The following is a 23076-nucleotide window of genomic DNA, read 5'->3' as shown; positions in this document are numbered from 1 at the left end:
AGTTGAACGTAGTCTCTCAGGCAGCGGAGACCGCAAGCCAGTTGATCACGGTGGTAGATGTTCTGGACAAGTCCACCTAGGGCCATACTTGGTTCGTGCTTCGTGCACATTGCACGTCGCAGGTCGCAGAGTACGATATGACACGTGTGGTGTGGAACCTTAGGAAGTTCCTCGCTTTTAACACGGATGTTTCGATGAACTACTTGCGCTATTTGGAGGAGCAGTGCTCGCAGATGAAAGAGGGGAAGCTTTCTTTTTCGTGTTTTGGAGGAGAAAAGTGTTGTGCACACTGCAAAATTCCGCTTCCAGTCATTAGATATACATTCAAGTATATCGTAGTCAACGTGTACGAGGACTGAACACTCGCCGACATTCAAGAAAGAAAAATGCTCGTTGTTGCACTGAATACCCTCAAATTAAATATTCACTCACTTGTGACATGGTGGGATTGCTGTCAATTATGAAAGCAAGTAACGCGATCTCGCATTTCAGGAAAACTGTATTTAAATGCGGTTAGCATTCCTCGCGCGTTTTGAGCTTATATGTCTATATATCTGTCTAGCCACTTACGCCGATCCAGTAGCCCAATTTACGCGACTGCGACAGCATGGCGACGACAGTATGTCAACGGATCCATGACAGCGACTGCCTGAAGACGGTGCCGTCCAATGTAAGCTACGGCCACAACGTATGTGCTCGTAGCGTAGCCGTGAGGCCGCTTCGGTCACTCCATCGTCGCCATTAAAGCATCATCATGTAACTCTCGTCCTGCAGTCATCGTCATGCCTTTTACGCCGATAGAGTGGCCCGAGTAATCTGACAACTTGTGCCACTAGGTACGTGCTCGCGGCCTTGGTGCCGTTGTGGTCGTTGCGTTGTCGTCGTTCCAGGTTTGTCATGCCGTCGTCGTCACGCCATCATCCCTACACAGGCGTCATATATTTGTTGTCATAACATCTTCGTGAGGCCGTCGTGGTCATTTCAGCGTCGCCATTAAAGCTTCGCCTTCGACTCTCGTCATGCAGTCGTCGTCACGACCTGTACACTGACCCAGTTACGCGAATTGTCTAATACCGCCGGCTACTAGGAATGTGCTCCTGGTAGGGATGTCTTTATGATTCTTGCATTGTCATCATTGCAGGATTGTAATCCGACTCCCGTCATGCCGTCATTATCGCGCCATCTACAGTTGTCTTGCATTCGTTGTCATACTGCCGCGGGGCTCTCGTGGTCATGTGATAGTCGTCATTCTAGTTTTGCCATGCTGTCATCGTCCCTCCATCGCCTTCACATTGTCATGGTCATACAGTCTTCGTGACGTAGTCGTCATCGCGCATTCGAACTTATACCATTGTCCTCATGCTATTATTTGCATCCCAACAACACTGCGTCGTCATCATACAGTCGCGGTATAGCATTCGTTGTTATACATTCGTCGTCATGCCGCCGTCGTCACAAAGCCGTTGGCATGCCAATGTCGCCATGGCATGACTTGGCACCATCGTTGCCTGCCATGTCGCCATGGCACCATCCTTGTCACTTCAAAACGTCATTCCGTTGTCGTTATGGCGTTGTAGTCATACCAGCTGTGTCGGTCCGATTACGTTCCTTGTTTGTCATTCTATGATAATCATGGTGTCGTCATTCAATCCTGATATGTCGCTGTTGTCATGCCACCTTCGTCACTGCTTCGTCTTCAGACAGTCGCTGTTATATGCATCTGTTGACGTACTGTCGTCGCCGTGCCGTCGTGGTCATGTCATTATCGTCAGTGTAGCTTGGTCATCCTTTTGTCGTCTTGCCGTCGTCGTTATACCTTTTTTTCAAGCAATCGTCCTTATAATATCATTATCATTTCGGAATCGTCATGTCATTGTCGGTTATGCTGTCGTCGGCACACCACCGTTGACGCTCCATCGTCGTCCCTACGTCCTAGCATTGCTCATACGCGACCTTCGCAAGCAAGTGCCAAAAGCAAAGTGGGTCGAGACAACCTAGAGTGGGCGCCACATGTAACTGAAGCTATGCAAGTGTCAGAATGACCGCAAACGATTTCAAGTAAACCTGACTTGAGAAATCCGGTTCGTCGCTACATTGCCTGAATGCTAATTCAATTACCGTCGACAGTCATGGTGAGATAGATTCTACTGTATTTTTTTAATCCAATACTCTACTCAAAATCCTACTTCATCTAAAAGTGTGGCTAAAATATCTAATGCTGTAGTCAGTCTCGCAGCATAAGAGCACTTGCCAACATAGACATGCCAGCACTAGTAGCACATATGCACTAGTAGCGTATCTGCAATTCACCCTATTTTGATGTTCGCTCAAGAAATCGCATGCTCCGAAGCCACAATTACTACATCCTATCTTTCACTTGCGAAGCAAGCTCCGAGCTTATTTCCTAGCTTGAAACATATTTGCCTTGTAAAGCGAAAACTAATGAAGCTACATCGTAAAGCATCCCCACCGTGTTACGAGGTAATGTCAGGGGAAATACCAGAACTAAGCACATGCGGGGTGTGCCATTTTGCAAAAGTAGGGTTGCGCCAGATATGCTTCTCGTTGTGCTGGTCTGAGCTTCAACCACTGGGCCCTCAAAGGGGGACAATGAAAAAAGCGGTTGCTGATCCTACAAACAAGCTAAAGAAAATGCAAAATGACCCTGAAGAACCAGTAGACATCTCACCGGCCTTCAGTCCTACCACTTCCACTTGTTTTCAAACAACCGCAAGAGGCAGCTATAACAGAACAACCTGTTCGACCTTGGCCCATTCAAGCGCTCATTTTGATTTATGTTTTTCGGTCGCTTTTTCTATAATGATTAACATTTCAGTGAAAATTTATAACTTTCAATAGAAGTTAAACTGTATCAAAGTATTCTACCAAACAGGAAGACAGTGACCTCATGCAAGATTATGCGTCCTCATTTGAAACAGATCAGGACTGGTGTGTCTCACGAATAGTGCGTGGCGTCACCGCTACAGCTACCTCTCTGTTGTTGAGCCTCGTTGAACGAGACGAACATTAACAGCAGTCATGTATCCCATCGACGGCAGTAATAAATTCAAGTGCGTGCCCTTTCTTTGCACACAGCCAAGGCTGACATTACTCACTCGACTAACGTCTAGTGCCGGAAAAGTATCAGCAGTGGTTGCTAAAGGTTCACGCGTGCTTTGAATCGGTTCTGTTTAGGATGTTGCAGCATCGCTCACAAGCGAGGGAATCTGAATGTTCGAACCCTCCCAAAAGAGTTGAGAACGGCGAATAAGATGCAGTTGACAAAAACGGGAATCAGGAAGCTTGGACACTATGACCGACAGAACGCAAGTGTGATTAACTCTACTGTTAGTACCGAAGCCCTCGAGTTTGAATACGTTTGAAAAAAATTATGGTGGAACCTATCTGAAGATGGTTGTCGACGGTAATGCAATTATCATTCAAGTGATGTTGTGACAATTCATACTGCTGAATATCGTTTATTTCTAATTTGTAGTTGTCATTGAGTTGTCAAGTGATTACGATGGTAAGATGATAGCGTGACGAGATCAGTATGACTGCAATTGCGAGGGTCTAAGGAAGGCAGCACAACCACAGTAGCATGACGAAGTTAGAATAACTAGGACTGAATGACCACGACGACATCACGACGACGGTATAGAAACGAATGAGTGACGACCACTCAATTGAGACCTTGGCACGACGACAGTGTGGAGACAATGGGATGACGATGACCGCATGACGACGATGGCGTGACGATTCCATGACGACGACTGTATGGCAACGATGGCGTTAGGGCGATAGCGTGAAGACGAAGGCATGAAGAAAGTCGGATGGCGAAGCTGGAGAAATGATGACGGAACGGCCACGGCGGCATCTCGATGACGATATCACAACGAAGATATGAAGACAGTGTTATAACAGCGTCACGCCGATGGAATGACGACAGTCGGATGACACAGCTGAAAGGGTGAAGAAGCAACCACCCTGGCGGCATCACGACCAAAAGCGCGTTGTGGTCGAAGCTATTAGGCAAGCTTTACCACTTTGTCGGCGAAGACGACGTGACGAGGGAATCATGACTAGAGTCAGATGACGGAGCTGGAATGACGACGATGAAATGGCCACGACAGCCTCTGACTACGAGCGAATTCCTGATGTCCCAAGCTGGTAGACAACTTGGGTGCGCGACGAGTTCGCGTCCTCGCCAGACCTGCAATAAAGTTTCTTCACTCACTCACTCACTCACTCAGCTGTGTCGGAGTAAGATAGATAGATAGATAGATAGATAGATAGATAGATAGATAGATAGATAGATAGATAGATAGATAGATAGATAGATAGATAGATAGATAGATAGATAGATAGATAGATAGATAGATAGATAGATAGATAGATAGATAGATAGGCAGGCAGGCTCAAAATGTCCCAAGAAAGCGAAGAATGCGAGTCACATTAAAAGAAAATTGTGCAGTTTTACTCGCAAAATTGATTATATTATTGGAAGCCATGGCACTGCACTGGGCTGCACTGTAGACGAGCGTTTCACCATTCCGCCCCCATTGGAATATGACCACCATGGCCGGGATCAAACCCGCGACCTCGAGCTCAGCGGCGCAACGTCATAGACACTCAGGTACTACTGCGGTTGACGTTCGAAGCTAGCCGTGCGGGCTCTAAGTCAAGGTTATGCTTCATGTACAGTCGGCACAATTCAGCTTTCTCTCTCACGTTCAACCGCTTTTGTTTCAATGGTCCAGCGATTGCCCAGTGAAATCAATCACTTGCCGCAGGTGGGGAACGTTCCCACAACCTTCGCATTTCCCGGTAGCTCAATTGGTAGAGTATCGCGCGCGAAATGCGAAGCTTGTGTGATCGTTCCCCACCAGAGGCAAGTTGCTTTTTCATCCACTTGCATTTCCATTAATTTATCGTTTCTTTATCTCCTTTATTAAGCACAAATAATTTTTAATAATTAAGCGCCACTAAGACTTTGTTCTTAGTTTGCTTAGTGTCCTAACTTCCTTTTTTTAATACGCACAAAGATTTCCCAGAATTAAACTTTCTCATCACTATTGGCAACTTTGCTTTTGTGTGCCTCCGGTGTTTGTGTTCGACATACTTTTGTGCCACTAAAGCTTCAATCGTCTTTTACCAACCTCTATTGCTCAATTCGAATCACCCGCCACTGAGCGGGAAGTCGGAATATTGCACACACCAACACCGCCCTTTATTGCAGTCAGTGAGTAAAAGTAGTGGCGCGCGACAGCTGGCAATACGGTTTCTGTTTCAAAACGCAAAAGTGTGGCCAGAAATCGAGCAATGACTGATTCAGAGCAGAGAGGGCGAGAAAGAAAGGGAAAGCAGGCGGCGAATCATAAATGCGGTCTTTGAGAGTTGTTGCGATGGGACTCGTTCTCTGCTACTTGCAGTTTGTGCGAGTTTCACAAGCCAGCTAAACCAGCGCAGCAGTACGCGATAACGAAACTGCTGAAACGCGAAAGAGCACGAGTGACGCAGAGTCGAGTGCAAACGAAACCATTTGACCGCACGCCTCGTCGTCAAGCGTAACTGTAAAACGTTCTTTTATTGCAATAACAATTAGATCGACACGCTGGGCGAATTTTCGCAGTCGGCGTCGCCGCGACGTTCCGCATAAAGTCTAAGCGCCATAACACCCCGGTCGCCCCCCGTGTGCTGTAGGTGCGAGCGAATGCTTGGGTGGATGAGCCGAGAATGGTGTCTTGATGCTACGGTGCCTCCTCGCGCTCGCAAAGCAGGAAGGCGGAGAGTGGGCAGGAGATAGAAGACGCGCCGTATTGAGGTGCAGTTAGCGCGGTTAAAGTCAATAGACTGCACGTAATTAATTGTGCGTAATTCTTTTACATGCAAATCTGATTCGGGCATATACCCAGTGGCAAGGGTAGTCTGCTTGCAAAGATCGCAGCCCGCACATAACTCATAGGCTTAATCTAATAGGCAACTTGGGCCACTATGTATGTCCCCTTGTTTATTGTGCGACATCACTCATGGATCAAAAGTGGCCAAAGTAGCAAACGAAAACTCTTTAATACGCCTTTCAAATCACGAGTATCTCGCGCTGGCCTGCAAAAGCATGCAAATGCGCCAGGCCACCCAGCAATTCCCTCAGGGCAATGGAGAAGTCTCCGAGGTCCAACTCGTTCGCTTCAAAGCTGTACTTCTCAATTGTCTCGAGTGTCGCGCGCCTTCCGGCGAGTTGTACGAAGAACGCCGCCAAACCTTGCAGCGTCCCCTACGTGCATGTCGCACAGGGGCTCACGACGAGCTCCTCAATGACTGCGATGCAGGACACGAGGTCGGCCAGCACGTAGCAGGAGTCGGCCCTCGGGAACAGCCACTGGACGTGGATCTGGCGCTGCCGCGTAGCACGCGCATCAGCGCATCAACGCCTGAGCCTCGGGCACGTCGCTCTAGTTCTCGTGGCAGACGAGCGCGCGCATGACGTCGCACCTGTCTGGCAGCTCGCGCAGAATGCTCACGCCCACGATCTCCAGCGCGTCGAGCGTGGTCACTGTGCAGCGGAGCGCGTCCATCAGGTACCTCGTCGGGTAGTCCAGCAGGTGGTAGCAGTGCCTGGCGTGCCTCAGGTGTTCGCTAAGCTCGAGGCCGTCCCGTGACAGGAACTGCTTTGGCGACATGCGTGGCTCGCACAACTCCACGAACTCGATGGAGTGGTGCTCCATCAGCGACCAGTTAACCAGAATGAACGAGCGCCTACGCTGCTTGCCGAAGGCCAATGGAACCACGCGTCCGCGCAGGCAAGCCAGGGCCAGCTGTCCTTCGCGTAGCTCGATGATGATAACCCACAACAAGTTGTTCCATAGGGTCAGCTCCGCAAGGTTGAAGCACGCATCGACTGCGCTGGTTGTGCAGGACTTGTCGAGGTCCACCCGGTGATGGCCCAAGACGCTACGCACGGAGCGAAGGTTGGAGAAGAGCTCGTTGACCGACCGGCACACGCTGGGACAGCTGCCGACCAAGCACTGAGCGGACACTCGTAAGCGGCCGCTCCGTGGTCCCATCTCGCAGACCTGTGGACAAACACCTGCCGTGCTGTTACTACACTCAGCTGTTCACAAAGCACATCGCTAAGGCATGGCTTGTGTATTTTTGAAGAGTAAGTAGGCCAAGTAACATTACGAAATTAGCCTAATCTTCACCTCATATATACAGAAAGTTTTAGTGTATACAGTTTTTTCTTTAAACTAGCTCGCTTATACTGAAACTGACGGCAGCCGGCGGGGTGCTCGTGCCAGCACGATGTGCAGCTTCTCTACTTAGATGCTGTATTTTACGGCAGTGAGGCGTTAGTTTAGCAACTATCACTGGCGTTACCCATATGAAGAGCGAGAACCACGCGGATGCGAGTGAAATCGTGCAATGTGCCGCAGAAAACCAAAGCGATGTCTACGTAGTACTTCTCGGGAACAGTTTCGAGTGCCAGAGAATGTCTCGTAGCCTGCGCTCCACTGCCGCAGAATTGTGACAACCGACGTGCGAATATCAAAAACTATCATTTCTTCAAGCACAATGTCAACGTGATTTCCCAAAGCAAAACCTTGGCGGCATTTTTCTATATAAAAGAAGATTTTCAACACCGAATGAATACTGGTAGGTAAAGCTTCAGGTTTGGGTATTAGCTGTGAATATGCATGCTCTATTCCGGAAGCGTCAAATTGTTGGTTAGGCCTTTCACTACGTCAATACATAGCGCTGCGTTGTATATACACGTACGCTATAGGTGTATGTGAAGTGAAAAAGGCAAAAGATCACACGATACGGTATATTTCTGTGTTGTTCCGTGTCCTGCTGGAACGGGATACGTTCTTGGCGTCAGCCATGTCTATATTCTTAGGTATTAACAGCATAAAATCAAACGCAAACAACTTGAAAGGTACTAGGCCACGTTATTGCATTTCCAGCTTCACGTTCATGTTAACTGTAGCCTAATTCTATCACCGCAGTGTGAATTTGGGTCGACAACATGCTTAAGCACCGTCTACGGAACGAGTGCAGATAATACTCAGCTGTATATTGTTACATAGAACGGGTGCTGCGATTATTTTTTCTTGTTCGCACTTGCATTTATTCCAAAATATCTTCCACGTGTACGACAGTAGCAACGCGGCTGTCATTATAGTACGCTATACCTCGAGGGAAAAATCGAATCCACGACCTCGTGCTGAGAAGCAGAGGGCGATATAGCAGCTAAGCCACCACGGCGTGTGAGAAAGGTTTTCGTTGCCCCCTTGACCGACGAAGCAGCGAGTGAAGTAAGGGTCTTACGGTTCCGTTGGAGCTTTGCCGTGGAGTCAGGTCCTCTGGGATCATCCACCGCGTAGTTGGGCCGCTTCTAGGTTTGGACGCAGTGATGGGCGAAATCCGTGGAGCCAAGCTGCTGGATCTTGGGTCGCGTGGTTCGCACGAGCACCTGCGCGATTTTGTGGGCACGCCTTGCCCGTGGCACGCTGTCTCGGGATTCCTTCGCAAGGCGCGAGGTTGACTGCGCGGCGGAACCAAAACGACGAAGAATAGAATTTCCGCGAAGTCAAGGCGCGCGCTCAAATGCGCGAGATTTTAAAATTTGATTTGCGACAACGGTGAGTGGGCAAGTCGTTATCGGTGCACAATTAAACAGCGAAATGAACAGGGGCGGAGAAAAACGCAAGATACGAGACACAAGAACGACGAGTCTTTCTTCCGTGCTTGTTTTTTGTTCTATTCCTGATTTTGCATGATGTGAATAGCGCTTGTTCTTTTTTTTTTCGCAGGACGCAACGTGGGGGGGCCGCCGATGGAAGGAAGACTGAGTGGGTAACGATATTGTCCAGCTTGTTTACGATAGTGATCATACAAAGGTCTAACTTCCAAACAAGCGCGAATTGATAGTCGTAACTTGTATGTATATGAATCCATGACTTAGCCCTTGTAGGGCAGCCTCCGTACATGTGCGGCAGCGCAAACGAGTACCAAATGATGACGGCGGAGAGTGTGGTCCACATTTAAACAGCACAATCTTACGCATGGTTTTCACTTTTCGGGAACTCCGCAGATGCTGTCTTGCTGGCTTCATTTAAATACCCAATGGCACGAGTGCGGAATATTGACTTTTTTATCGCCGAAAGGTGAATGCAGAACATGTTTTGGATGTTCTGTCAATTCTCCTTCGATTCTTTACAGTTCAGACTGGAAAAAACAGCGCGAGAATCAAGAAGGACCATATTGGCTCAAGTGCACGACGAATTTTCCACGATTGCGAATTTCCCCATCACAAAAGGCGAAATGATAGGTGGTGTCCTATACATCACACATTCCGTCGCCTATTCTACCTGGTGGCTACCACCGTCAGCTGCCAACGTCAGGCGTTCTGGTCTCTGCCCTTGGCGACCGATGCCTTTTACAATGTAGTAAACTGAACGCGGGTTTCCTACGCATGTTAACTTCTGCGTAGAGTGTACAGCTTGGCTGAAATGAAGAGGAAACTTCGCAATACTCCAGTTGCAGTGTCTCTAGGATCACGGGCCGCTACGCTGTAGCGACAGCTGAAAGCCGCGATGTCGATGGACAAGGGCAACTGCTGCGTACCCGGATATGTTTTGCAGTGTTCTAATGTTGGACAGCACCTAACAAACACCGAATGCTTTCACGTCGTTTTCTTACCTCCTTGCGGATGCCAGTTCCACAATTACGGTATTGCCAGAATTCTATAAGCAATAACAGCGCAGAGAAAGATAGCAGACACATGAGAACTTCATAGCGAATTTTTTAGTAACGTAAAGCAGCACGCACGAGTTCCATAAACAATAGGATGTTACGGCAACTGTGCCGCATGCATTATTGCATGAGGCGTACATGCCTTAAGAACATTGTATGCGGAGGACTGGGATAACGTGTTTTGTTGCGGGGAGAAGAGAGGTTTAATATATATTTACGGGGTATTTACAAAGTATTCACTGGCACACAATGGTGGAAGCCAGTCCGCGCGACATCATCGAGCGTCGTCGACTTCGGTGCTAAGCTTCATCTCTGGCTGTGCTTGGTCACATGGACCCCGGCGGTGAATGCGCCGTCCCGGTGCTCGCTCGATCGCCCGAGTGGCATCGCTCGAGGCGGGTGACGTGGACGACATCGGCGGAAGGTCGAGACGTGGTGGAATCGAGAGGCGTGATTTCACATGTGACATCGGGCACTTGGCGCAAGACATGGTACGGGCCAGGACCATGTCACGTGACCACGTCGTGGCCGTAATCCGGAGGCGGAAAAAAAGAATACAACACTTTGTTAATGCAACAAGCACAATTCAATACTAAAAAAAAATGTGGGAGGTTGTAAGAGGTGTAATTGATGAGCCGGTTAAAAAGCAAATCACCCCTGAACAGGTTGATGCCAAATATGCCAAAACCTTTAAGGTATACTTTACTAGCATTGGTCCAGAGTTAGCTGATTGTATTCCAGTCAGAAAGAACAATTTCAATATCCCGGTCATCGCTAGTACGTTTCGCTTGGAACAAGTGGACAAGCATACTGTAACCTCGACTATATTATGGCATGCGTTGCTACAAAGCTGCTTGTTACGATGACATTACCGAAAAATCTTTGAAAGAAGACATTTATGTTCTTGCGCCGGTGCTTACAAAAATAATAACTCCACGAGCCCAGGCACATACCCTGACATTTTAAAGATCGGAGGAGTTTCTCCTCTGCGTAAAGGTGGTGACATCAATGACCCTGGAAGCTATCGACCTATCTCTGTGGTCAGCAATCTAAATACTGTATTTGAGAAGGTCATTGCGGCTCAATTAAAACACTACCTAAGCGCAAACAAGCTTCTTACAGATTCGCAACATGGATTCCGAGCCAATCGATCAACATCATCAGCAGTGCTAGAACTAACTCAGTGTATAAACACAACACTGCGCAAAAATGAATTTGTGGTAGGAACAGTTTTTGTTCCTACCGTTCCTACTGTTACTGCTCTTTGCTTATTGCTTGCACCTAAAACACCGCTTCCGAACACAGCTTCTGGGTGTCTTGTTTGTGGTGCCTGTGGGCTGTCTATTGTGAGCTGTGTCTAAAGAAATCAAGGAAATCGTGAAGCAGTTTGAGGAATTCCGAAAGGAACTTCGCGTTGAAATTCGCTCCCTCAAGGAGAGAGTAAAGTACTGTTCGGACACCAGCGACAGCGTGGCTATAGTTGAGAGAGATATTAAGGAGCTGAAGCTGGATATGAAGAAGCTTGAGGGTAAAAAACACACACATAGCTTGAGCACGAAAACTAGAGACTTCAAGTTCAGATAGACGAACTTCAGCAGTATCAGATATTGAACAACATTGAGGTGAAGGGTCTGCATGACCGCTGTAGTGCAACCGCAGCTATCAAGGGTATTGGCTCGAAATTCGGCGAAACCGTTGATGACCTGGATGTTGATGTTTGCTTTCCGAGCCTCATATATATATATATATATATATATATATATATATATATATATATATATATATATATATATATTTCTTGCACTTGAAGAAACTTCGTGTGACCTCGAAGAATTGAGCGAAGTGACAGCGTTATATGAGGATATAGAAGACCTCATAGTAGGAGACAGTTGAATTTCACAGCCTGAGTCCTCTTAATGTTCCTTCGTGTAATTGTCGCACACCTGGCTATCACTAATACTGTTTCGCCTTTCAGGCGAAACTGCAGCCTCTTTCTCTCTCTCTCTCTCTCTTTTGTGTGAGTCCGAGTACAAGCGCTGCTGCACATGACTGCTGTTGCTTCTGATTTCAAGTGAATCCGGCTTGGCCTGAATTCGGTTAGTGAGTGAATTATACAATGTTCCCCAATTATCTTGCACCAAAACATAAAAAAAAGAGCAGTTGCGTTACTCGGAGAAAATCTAGTGCATATTTCCAGTGCAGTGGAGTAGCCGCCAGCAATTATTTCGTCACTGAGATTTAATTCGGTAATTGGAATATTTATCCAACTCGAGAAGTACTGTCCTCATTTTCAAAGTGTCAATGGGGCATGTGTAGGCACCTCAAAATGACATCTAACTGCGTTGTTTTCAGCGACGGACTAATTACGTACAATTTTTTCCGACTGGCAAAGAAACCTCCCGAAGTAAGAAAAATACTACGTGAGTGCGCTCCCGCCCACATCACAAATCAGTGCCCTCAAATAAGTTGATTGAAAGCAACTGTATTGCCTGCCGCAAACCCGAAGAGACAGCGCATCACCTTGATTATGGTACGGAAGGAGCGCCAACAGCAGGTTTCGCGGCTTTCCAGCTATTCCTTCTACGTCACACGTATTATCCCTCTCTCAAGGTCGACTGATCACACTGATAACAAAAGCCCTTGATAACGCGGTCGAAGCGCCACTCTGGCCACTCACGAAATGCCAAAAGCAATCATAGGTATCAAGCAAGCATATAGACATGGAATGATTCAAAATCCGGCTTTGCTTGCACCGCATCGAAAGAGTACGTGCGAAACTATATTTCGCGCCAGAAACATGCTTCAGACCAAAGCCAAATTAAAGTGACCATTTTATGTTTCGTGACAGTGTATACGTGCTGCAAAAACAGATTCGTCTCAAAAAATAAAAGCGAAATAAACAGAGCCCGAAGCGACAAACGTGTAGAGAGAAGGCAAAACCGATGCGTTCAAGTAAATATACCACTTCTTAATGAGCCGAATTAGCAATCAGGATGTCTGCACAAAAAGGACAAAAAGAAGCCCATCAGATTTCAGTGCGCGCTTATTATCTATGAATTCGTAAGCTCCGTTGAACACCAGCCTAGAAGACGTGTTCGAAAACGTCTGTGTGCTGTGTCTGAGTACTGTGTATAGTGTGAGTACTGTGTGCGTTTTATCACATCTTCAGTGGATTTCTTGATGACCGACCCCGGAATTCTACGGCAGACATCCGTTATCCTTGCCTTGAACTAATCTGACGTCTCTCTCGATCATGTAATCGCGATCTTTCTCATAAACCCAAAGAAATAAATCGAGCGGAGAGAACTCGGGTGACCTAGCCGGCCAATTTACAGGCCCGTTCCTTCCAATCTATTGCGCATAAAAAGTCGCATCCAGCCAGTTTCGTGCTCGGCTGCTACTGTGTGCTTGGCGCCCCATCTTGCTGACCACAGAAGTGGAAGACGTGACAGCGGGAAGTCGCTGACAAACTCATCCACCACTCCTTCAAGTATTTCCTTCAAGTAACGCTGTCGAGTCAGTGTGTGATCGAAGTAGATGGGACCGATTATAGCACCGGCGTAAATTCCGAACCACACATTTAGGGACCACTGGTACTGGTGCCGATTGCGCCTTAGCCAGTGTATATTGGAGTCCTTCCAATAGTGTGCATTAAGCAAACTTATCTGGCCGTTTCTGCATAAACTGGCTAGAATAAGCACATGATGTTCTTCAAAAAGTCCGGTGGGTAATCGGCTTTTGTGAGAACCCAATTCAACAAATCTAGACGATTCTGGAGGTCCCTGTCTTCCAAGCATCGTTGCTGGCTAAGGTGCTAAGAGTGAAAGGCCGCCATTTGGAATTCTCCCAACTGGTGACTTGGAAATTGGTACCTGGGCGGCCGCGTCACGCACGCTCCCATTATCGTTTGAGGCCATAATTGCTGGAACATCCGTGCGTAGGCTAAGACTGAGAGATGGAGTCCTCCGCCACTATTTGTTGAAGCTGCCTGTTTGTCTCAGGTTTTCATAATTTCTGACGATAGTCGATGTGTTTGGTCTACCGCCACACTTCCATGACTGATATATATATTTGCGGCCTTCCTCTTGTTGCCATTTGCAGATGCCATGGCAAGGATCATGTTTACCTTCTGCTCATTATAGAGAAAGACTTGACGGATGGGACGAAACAAAACGCATCTTTAAACCTTTGCACTGACGTTGTCGATTCGCTTTTGCGTTGATACGTTTTGTGACAAAAAAAACATCCGTGCGCTTTATTTACGCTAAAACAACAGCTATCACAGCTTGTTCCCAACTAACAGCAAACGCGACGTGCTTCTTCGGCTGGGGCGCGGCGGATAAGGCCGTGATATTTTCCTTAATTTCCTTTATTTCATTCTGGATGACTCAGAGGGAGCCTGTTCGAGGGCGCGGCTTTATGATCCGTGTGGGAGCGCAGCCACGTGGTATTCTTCATATTAAGCGGGGTTTATCAGTCGGGAAAAAAATATACACAATTAGGAAGTCGCTGAATGTACTGCAATTAGATGTCCCTTTGCTGTGCATTCAAATGCCTTATTGACACTTTGATAGTTAGGATAGTACGTCTCGAGTTAGATAATTAGTTAGGTTACCTATATAAATCTCAGTAACGAAAAAATTACTGGCAGCTACTCCACTGTACCGGAAACCATATGCACTAGGTTTCCTTCGAGTAACGCATCGCTCTTTTTTATCTAGCTGCATGATAGTTAATTGGGACACCCTGTATCTATTTATGACCTTTGCATGCAACTGACAATGTTTCCGCCCCTAATAAATGTGGAAATTATTAGAAACGTTTGTTTTTCATCAGTCGTTAGCATTGCTTACCGGAAAGAGAAGCAATACTGAGACACAACATTCACGTGCATATCACACAACATTGATAAAAGAGTCTGCCGAAGGGGTCACTGAAGTATATAGGTTTTATTTCATGGGCGAAAAAGCACGCAAAGCAATTTGAAGCGTCGTGAACATACAGTAACGTGTTCATTCTCTAGGCATAGGCTATCCATACCTTTAGAAATATATTTTCTTTGATTGGCTACCTCTATTTACCTCTATTTATTTAATTGGCTAACTCAATATACTGTAGTAATTTGCGACCTCAATGCAAAAGTGGGGAGAAAGCATGCTGGTGAACAAGCAATTGGCAACTACGGCGTCGATTCTGGGAACGCTAGAGGAGAGATGCAGGTAAAATTCACAGAAACGAATAAGCTTCGAATAACGAACACCTTTTTGAGGAAGCGTAGCAACAGAAAGTCCACCTGGAAAAACCCTAATGGTGAAACAAGAAATGAATTTGACTTCATACTTTCTGCTGATCGCAGCATAGTGCTGGATGTAGAAGTGGTAGGTAGAGTAAAGTGCAGTGATCATAGGTTAGTGAGGGCTAGGATTCACCTCAATTTGTAAAAATTGAGGTGAATTGAGGTGAACCTCAAAGAGCTAAATTGGTCAAGAAGAAACAGGTCAACCTAGAGGCAGTAAGTGTAAAAGTAGACGAAGTCAGGCTGGTACTTGCAAACATATATGCAGCCTTAGAAGAGAGAGATGATGATGACATAGAGCTAATGATGACACCGTAACTCGGTTGGCTTCAGAGGCAGCAATTGAAGTGGGAGGCAAGGCGCCATGGCAACCAGTAGACAAGCTCTCCCAAGTAACAAAGGACCTAATAAAGAAACGACAAAGAATGAAAGTGTCCAACTCAAGAGATAGAATTCACAGAACTGTCAAAACTGATCAACAAGGCGAAAATAAGGGATATTCGAAACTATAACGTGAGAAAGACTGAAGAAGCCGTAAAAAATGAATGCAGCATCAAATCGGTGAGAAACTTGGCATAGGACAAACCAAGATGTATGCACTGAAAGATAAGCAGAGTAATATCATCAGCAATCTCGAAGATATAGTAAAGGCAGCGGAAGAATTCTATACTGACCTGTACAGTACGCAGATGAGGCAAGATACGTCTGTTCGAAACAGTAATGAACAGGATACAGGAACTCCTCCTATAACTAGCGATGAGGTCAGAAGGGCCTTGCAAGACATGAACCGAGGAAGATAACCAGGAGAATATGGAAGAACAGTCGATTTAATCAAAGATGGAGGAGACATAATGCTTGAAAAACTGGCGGCTCATTATACGAAGTGTCTATTGACTGCAAGGGTTCCAGAAGACTGGAAGAATCCAAACTTTATACTAATCCACATAACGGGAGACGTTAAATAATTGAAAAATTATAGTCCCATTAGCTTACTCCCAGTGTTATATAAAATATTTACCAAAATAATATCCAATGGAATAAGGGCAACACTGGACTTTAGTCAACCAAGGGAACAGTCTGGCTTCAGGAAGGAATACTCTACAATGAATCACATCCATATCATCAACCAGGTTATCGAGAAATCCGCAGAGTACAATAAGCCTCTCTATATGGCTTTCATATATTACGAAAAGGCATTTGACTCAGTAGAGATACCAGCAGTCATAGAGGCATTACGTAATCAAGCAGTACAGAACGCTTACGTAAATGCCTTGGAAAACATCTACAGAGGTTCTACAGCTACCTTAATTCTATCCAGTGCTATTCACTGCGTGCTTAGAAGAAGTATTCAAGCTATTAAACTGGGAAGGCATAGGAGTAAAGATCGACGGCGAGTATCTCAGCAACCTTCGGTTTGCCGGTGACAATGTTCTATTCAGCAACAATGCAGATGAATTACAACAAATCAATGAGGACCTTAACAGAGAGAGTGTAAGAGTGGGGTTGAAGATCAATATGCACAAGACAAAGATAATTATAGATAACCGGGCAAAGGAACAAGAGTTCAGGATCGCTTGTCGACCTCTAGAGTCTGTGAAGGAGTACGTTTACTTAGGTATATTAATCACAGGAAACCTGATCATGAGAAGGAAATTCACAGAAGAATAAAAGTGGGTTGGATGGCATACGGCAGATATTGCCAGCTCCTGACTGGAAGCTTACCATTATCATTGAAAAGGAAGGCTTAGAATCAGAGCATTTTACCAGTGCTGACATATGGGGCAGAGACTTTGAGACTGACAAAGAAGCTTGAGAACAAGTTAAGGACCGCGCAAAAAGTGATGGAACGAAGTTTGCTAGGCATAACGTTAAGAGACAGAAAGAGAGCGGTTTGGATAACAGAGCAAACAGGTATAGACGATATTCTAATTGACATCAAGAGGAAAAAATGGAGCTGGGCAGATCATGTAATGCGCCGGTTAGATAACCGTTGGAACATTAGGGTTACAGAAGGGGCACCAAGAGAAAGAAAACGCAGTCGAGGACGACAAAAAACTAGGTGGAGCGATGAAATTAGCAAATTCGCGGGCTCTATAGTTGGAATCGGTTGACGCAGGACAGGGGTAATTGGAGATCGCAGGGAGAGGCCTTCGTCCTGCAGTGGACATAAAACAGGCTGATGATGACGATGACTTCTTTGAAATATATAAGCTTTGTCCTGTGTGTATATTCATATATATTGTGTATGTATATATTGTGTGGAAACTTAAAACAATGTTGAAGTGAGAAAATACGGATGAGAGAGCCGCCGCTAGATCTTCTAATGCCCGGGTCCTCCTATTGTAAGGATTTGCAGAAATAAAGCGAAATTATGAATTAAAAGCCTTGCACATCCGCGCCAACAATTATGCAGTAAGCGATTAGCCCCAGTAAAATTTCAAGTGAAAAGGTCGAGGAAGGACGAAAACAACCTGAAATGATGTGGGTGACAAAGCTCTCGCTATGGCACTATTGGCGTGTGTATGTGTGCGCGTGCGCGGGGGGGGGGGGGGCAGGGCGGAGGCACCGACATCGTCCGTAGTGAGCTGAGCCCCCCTCCTCCCGGAAAACTCTAGAGGTAGTCGGCACCTATGCAACACGATATAGTGAAAGTAAACATTCTCTGGCACACCAGTGACAATTTATAGTTTATTTCCTCATTAAGGAATAAGAGCACCCAGATATCGCTCTCGTAAAAATATTTGATAATACGAAAGCGCTAGGGGTCAAAGAAAAGGTAGAAGAGGAACGCTGAATCAGCGCGGCCATGTTGCGCTTTCCAAGTAATGCTAATTTCATAGACAAGAAAACGCTAGTCTTTGAATTAGTATTTGGAAGGTAGTCCATCATAAAATGCAGTGTCCACGGACGCCTAATAAAAAGGTCAAAAATCAACGATAGGCATTTGCTCTCAAACACTGTCATGGAGCTTTGCTATCCGTCTTCCCGATTACACTCCAATTTTATGTGGCCGAATTCATGGCCATATGCTTGGCCGTATACAAAATTTTAAAAAATGTGTCGCACAAGATTGCTCGCAGATAGCCTGTCAGTTCTTACGTCGATGGAAAGCACAAATAATTCATCATTGCACCGATCGCTACACAATCCGATTTTGTGGATACCTGGACATTGTGGACTAGCACTCAATGAGATTACAGACAGCTTGGCAAAGGCAGCGCTTGGAGGCAGTGAGTTTCTTTATACCCATCCTTACTCTGCTAACGGTGACAAGGTTCCCGTGGCGACAACAAGTCCTAGGTAGAAAAAAAATGAGCCCCCTCGTTGCTGCACCGGATTACGAACATTTACCCTTCCCCTGGAATGTTCGGTCTTGTCCGTCTCGGCAATGCGAAGTTTCCATTACACTATTACGATGTCGAATACCTCAACTAAATCTGTTCATGAGTAGGTGTGGGATCGCGGCATCGTACCTTTATGCATCATGTGGGGATATACAATCACCGTACCATTTCCTCCACTTTCTCCGAAAATATAATTCCGAAAGGTAGACCTACTTTAAGCAACCCCTGTCGCGTATGGGCCTTCCTCTCTCGGTGATTAACATGTTATCTTTTGGGGCAAGTACCCCTGGTCGAGCCCGAAAGGAAGTGTGTCGTATTGTGCATGAGTACGTCATTGCGACTGGGAGACTCTCATGTTAAGCACATTTTCCTCATTATTAACACTTAATGGCGTTGTTTTCGTAATATAGTATCTTCGGCAAAATTGGCATGACTATTCGAGAAACGGGAACAGAAAAATAAGTTATATTCACTACTAATTAAATATGGATCGTACAGATCAATAACTTAACAGGAAGCAAGAAGTTGACGCTATGTTTCCATTGAGTGCCATGGCCAATCTCCTCCTCGTGGTTACGTGCCAGAATTTTGAAGGAAGAAGAAGAAGAAGATGTTGCACTTTGACGACCTCCCAGTTGAACTCGTCCTCAAGATATTCGCTTACCTCCCGCAACTCTGGCTGGCGACAATAGCCCAGGTGTACGAGCGATGGAAGAGGTTAGCCTTCGACCCTTGCCTCTGGACAGCGGTGCGTATCAACCTGCGGGACATGGAAAGAGAGCATCCAGTGGACGAGGGCCTAAACAGAGTCACCCTGAACCGCAAGCTTAATGTCTCTGCAATTATCTACGTAGAAGACATCGCTCCTTGCTCGACGCACTTCAAACTGGTGAAAGAGCTGGTGATACCTTGCCGAGGGCCCTCACATCGCAGCATGCCAATCATTGTGCGAATCTGCGAGTCCGTTACCGCCGTGGCGTTGCGTGGAAGTGATACGCTGCTGCCAGATGACGTACGCCTTCTCCAGAGCTTAAAATACCTGAAAGTATTCTTGACTTCGCGAGAAGTCCACATCGAGGACGGCATTCTTCGACAGCTATACGCCAGCTGTCCTTTTCTTGAACGACTGGATATCAACTCGGATCGGGTACGCCATAGAAGCACATGGGGGTGCATCGAATCACTGCATCATCTGGCATGCCTCTCAGTAACTCGTATATTCACAGGCGGATTGCTGCACGTGTCTAAGGCACGTCCAAACCTGAAGTTACTCCAGATCGGCAGCGTTTGGAACGAGAACGACGTGACGGTGGCACAGGTACGTCAGTCTTTCCTCAAGCTCCGGATCCTTTCAGTGGATGGGGAGTGCGGAACCTGGCGGTTCGACTCCCTGTTCAGAACGCCGAGAGAATTCGACGAACCCTTTGATGTTCAACAGCTCCACATGGAAGAACACCAAACATCTCCGGCAAAAATCCAGAAAGAAGCTCCCTCACGTCACCATCAGTGCCAGAACGCTCAGCCAGTATGCCTTCAACTTGGTGCACGACTGCAAGGACCAAAAAAGTGTCGCAGTATACGGCGTTCGCGGGCGAGACATGCTGCTTAGGATGCTCATCGCACTGCCGAGGCTTGTTCGCGCCCAGTTGGACGTTGTCTCTGAGGCAGCGTAGACCGCAAGCTAGTTGATCACGGTGGTAGATGTTCTGGACAAGTCCACCAAGGGCCATACTTGGTTCGTGCTTCGTGCACATTGCAAGTCGCACACCGCAGAGTACGATATGACACGTGTGGTGTGGAACCTCAGGGAGTTCCTCGCTTTTAACACGGATGTTTCGATGAACTACATGCGCTATTTGGAGGAGCAGTGCTCGCGGCTGAAAGAGGGGAAGCATTCTTTTTCGTGTTTTGGAGGAGAAAAGTGTTGTGCACACTGCAAAATTCCGCTTCAACTCATTAGATATACATTCAAGTATATCGTAGTCAACGTGTACGAGGACTGAACACACGCCGACATTCAAGAAAGAAAAATGCTCGTTGTTTCACTGAATACCCTCAAATTAAATATTCACTCACTTGTGACATGGTGGGATTGCTGTTAATTCTCAAAGCAAGTAACGCGATCTCGCATTTCAGGAAAACTGTGTTTTAATGAGGTTAGCATTCTTTGTCTTCTTCGCGCGTTTTGAGCTTATATGTCTATATATCTGTCTAGCCTCTTACGCCGATCCAGTAGCCCAAGTTACGCGGCTGCGACAGCATGGCGAAGAGAGTATGTCATTGGATCGATGACAGCGACTGCCTGAAGACAGTGCCGCCCAATCTAAGCTACGGCCACAAAGTATGTGCTCGTAGCGTAGCCGTGATGTCGCTTCGGTCACTCCATCGTGGCCATTAAAGCTTCATCATGTAACTCTCGTCCTGCAGTCATCGTCATGCCTTTTACGCCGATACAGTGGCCCGAGTAATCTGACAACTTGTGCCACTAGGTACGTGCTCACGGCCTTGGCGCCGTTGTGGTCGTTGCATTGTCGTCGTTCCAGGTTTGTCATGCCGTCGTCGTCACGCCATCATCCTTACACAGACGTCATAGATTTGTTGTCATAACATCGTCGTGAGGCCGTCGTGGTCATTTCAGCGTCGCCATTAAAGCTTCGCTTTCCGACTCTCGCCATGCAGTCGTCGTCACGCCCTGTACACTGACCCAGCTACGCGAATTGTCTAATACCACCGGCTACTAGGAATGTGCTCCTGGTAGGGATGTCGTTATGATTCTTGTATTGTCATCATTGCAGGATTGTAATCCGACTCTCGTCATGCCGTCATTATCGCGCCATCAACATTTGTCTCGCATTCGTTGTCATACTGCCGCGGGGCTCTCGTGGTCATGTGATAGTCGTCATTCTAGTTTTGCCATGCTGTCATCGTCCCGCCATCGCCTTCACATACTCATGGTCATACAGTCTTCGTGACGTAGTCGTCATCGCGCATTCGAACTTATACCATTGTCCTCATGCCATTATCTGCATCCCAACAACACTGCGTCGTCATCATACAGTCGCCGTATAGCATTCGTTGTTATACATTCGTCGTCATGCCGCCGTCGTCACAAAGCCGTTGGCATGCCAATGTCACCATGGCATGCCTTGGCACCATCCTTGCCTGCCATGTCGCCATGGCACCATCCTTGTCACTTCACAACGTCATCCCGTTGTCGTTATGGCGTTCTAGTCATACCGGCTGTGTCGGTCCGATTACGTTCCTTGTTTGACATTCTATGATAATCATGGTGTCGTCATTCAATCCTGATATGTCGCTGTTGTCATGCCATCTTCGTCACTGCGTCGTCTTCAGACAGTCGCTGTTATATGCATCTGTTGTCATACTGTCGTCGCCGTGCCGTCGTGGTCATGTCATTATCGTCAGTGTAGCTTGGTCATGCTTTTGTCGTCTTGCCGTCGTCGTTATACCTTTGTTTTCAAGCAATCGTCCTTATACTATCATTATCATTTCGGAATCGTCATGTCATTGTCGGTTATGCTGTCGTCGGCACACCACCTTTGACGCTCCATCGTCGTCCCTACGTCCTAGCATTGCTCATACGCGACCTTCGCAAGCGAGTGCCAAAAGCAAAGTGAGTCCATACAACCTAGAGTGGGCGCCACATGTAATTGAAGCTATGCAAGTGTCAGAATGACCGCAAACGATTTCAAATAAAACTGACTTGAGAAATCCGGTTCGTCGCTACATTGCCTGAATGCTAATTCAATTACCGTCGACAGTCCTGGTGATATAGCTTCTACAGTATCTTTTTTAATCCAATACTCTACTCAAAATCCTACTTCATCTAAAAGTGTGGCTAAAATATCTAATGCTATGGTCAGTCTTGCAGCGTAATAGCACTTCCCAACATAGAAATGCCAGCACTAGTAGCACATATGCACTCGTAGCGTATGTGCAATCTACCCTATTTTGACGTTCGCTAAAGAAATCGCATGCTCCGCAGCCACAATTACTACATCCTATCTTCCACTTGCGCAGCAAGCTCCGAGCTAATTTCCTAGCTTGAAACATATTTCCCTTGTAAAGCGAAAACTAATGCAGCTGCATCGTAAAGCATCCCCACCGTGTTACGAGGTAATGTGAGGGGAAATACCAGAACTATGCACATGCGGGGTGTGCCGTTTTGAAAAAGTAGGGGAGCGCCAGATATGCTTCTCGTTGTGCTGGTCCGAGCTTCAATCGCTAAGCCTTCAAATGCGGACAATGAAAAAAGCGGTTGCTGATCCTACAAACAAGCTAAAGAAAATGCAAAATGACCCTGAAGAACTCGTAGACATCTCACTGGGCTTCACTCCTATCACTTCCACTTGTTTTCAAAGAACCGCAAGAGGCAGCTATAACAGAACAACCTGTTCTACCTTGGCCCATTCAAGCGCTCATTTTGATTTATCTTTTTCGGTCGCTTTTTCTATATTGATTAACATTTAAGGGAAAATTGATAACTTTCAATAGAAGTTAAACTGTATCAAAATATTCTACCAAATAGGAAGACAGTGACCTCATGCAAGATGTTGCGTCCTCATGTGAAACGCATCAGGATTTGTGTGTCTCACGAATAGTGCGTGGCGTCACCGTTCACAACAGCTACCTCTCTGTTGTTGAGCCTCGGTGAACGAG

This window comes from Dermacentor variabilis, unplaced genomic scaffold (assembly GCF_050947875.1).
Source record: "Dermacentor variabilis isolate Ectoservices unplaced genomic scaffold, ASM5094787v1 scaffold_22, whole genome shotgun sequence".
NCBI lineage: Eukaryota > Metazoa > Arthropoda > Arachnida > Ixodida > Ixodidae > Dermacentor > Dermacentor variabilis.
The sequence above is the reverse complement of the archived record's forward strand: the minus strand, read 5'-3'. Positions refer to the sequence as shown.